Genomic DNA, 1,276 nt, shown 5'->3' on the forward strand with positions numbered 1-1,276 from the left:
GCATCATTCTGCGACATGGGATGAGCATAAGCGCTTTGTGCCGCTCTGTATTGGAGCCTTTCATGTTATAATACTTTTGCGTAATGAAAGATTGTTAATAGCCTTTCTTGTTCTGTCTTATGTATCATATGTTGCTGCCTCATTACTGTGCTATAAATGTAAAATAAATATATTTAATTTATTGCATATATTTATATATAATTATATTTACTTGTTTTTCATGAATGTATATTACAATACAAAGAGCAATGTGTAACATTTTACCAGATTACACCTATTTACTTTTATTTCCCCCCCCACTAAATAATGTTTTTCTTCTCTAAATGTTTAGATTTTATAAAATTATTGTGAACTCATCATTTTTGTAGAGTAACTTTTGCTGCTGAATTTTCTTTCCACTAAGTTTATAATAGTATTTTTCTCATAGATTATGATTATATATTTTTCAATTTGTTATTTTTCTTTATAATGAAGTTGTCTACATTTAGTAGATTGTGTGTAACACACAAAAGAGTGATGAACAGGTCAACACACACCGAGGTATAGAAATGAAAAAATAAAACTGTGCTGGTATCGGATCTGTATCGGTATTGTCCGATACTCAGAACTTTTGGTATCGGATCGGGATCGGTTCTGAAAAAATGGTATCGTGCCACCCCTACTAAGGACCAGCTTAAACCGGCTCAAACCAGCTGCCATGCTTCAAAACCTAACTAACCAGTATATGTTGGTTTCTTCAACAGGGATAGATTTAAAATTAAATATGTATTTGCTCCATTTAACACATTTTACCATGTTTAGATCTAGAATTCAACAGGCCTGTTCAAAAAAAGAACCATTATTCTTTGTGAATGTTTGTTTCAAACAAAATATTGAATAGAAACAGATTCATATTCACACTGTCCTTGTGAACACATTACTTTTTACAGACATAATATACTTACATATTTAAGAATATATATATTATATACCTAACTCCAAACTAAATATAATGTTTTCAGACACTAAATTGCATGTTATTTGAAAATGCATGAAAATGCATCATAGTTTAAATTCATATTAAATGCAGTTAGTTGAAATTAGGAGTACCTTTTTACCTATTTTAGTAGGATTTAAGTACAATTTATATGTAATTTCATACACTGAACAAAATTATAAACGCAACACTTTTGTTTTTGCCCCCATTTTTCATGAGCTGAACTCAAAGATCTAAGACTTTTTCTATGTACACAAAAGGCCTATTTCTCTCAAATATTGTTCACAAATCTGTCTAAAT

At 29.9% G+C, this 1,276-nt stretch overlaps 1 protein-coding gene across 3 annotated transcripts in view; it reads left to right on the forward strand.

Moving 5' to 3' along the window:
• LOC107727387 (uncharacterized) overlaps positions 1 to 1,276 on the forward strand; it is a 36,533-nt gene that overhangs the window by 16,163 nt on the left and 19,094 nt on the right. The window lies entirely within an intron of this gene.

This window comes from Sinocyclocheilus rhinocerous, unplaced genomic scaffold (assembly GCF_001515625.1).
Source record: "Sinocyclocheilus rhinocerous isolate Xijiao unplaced genomic scaffold, SAMN03320098_v1.1 scaffold756, whole genome shotgun sequence".
NCBI classification, from domain to species: Eukaryota; Metazoa; Chordata; class Actinopteri; order Cypriniformes; family Cyprinidae; genus Sinocyclocheilus; species Sinocyclocheilus rhinocerous.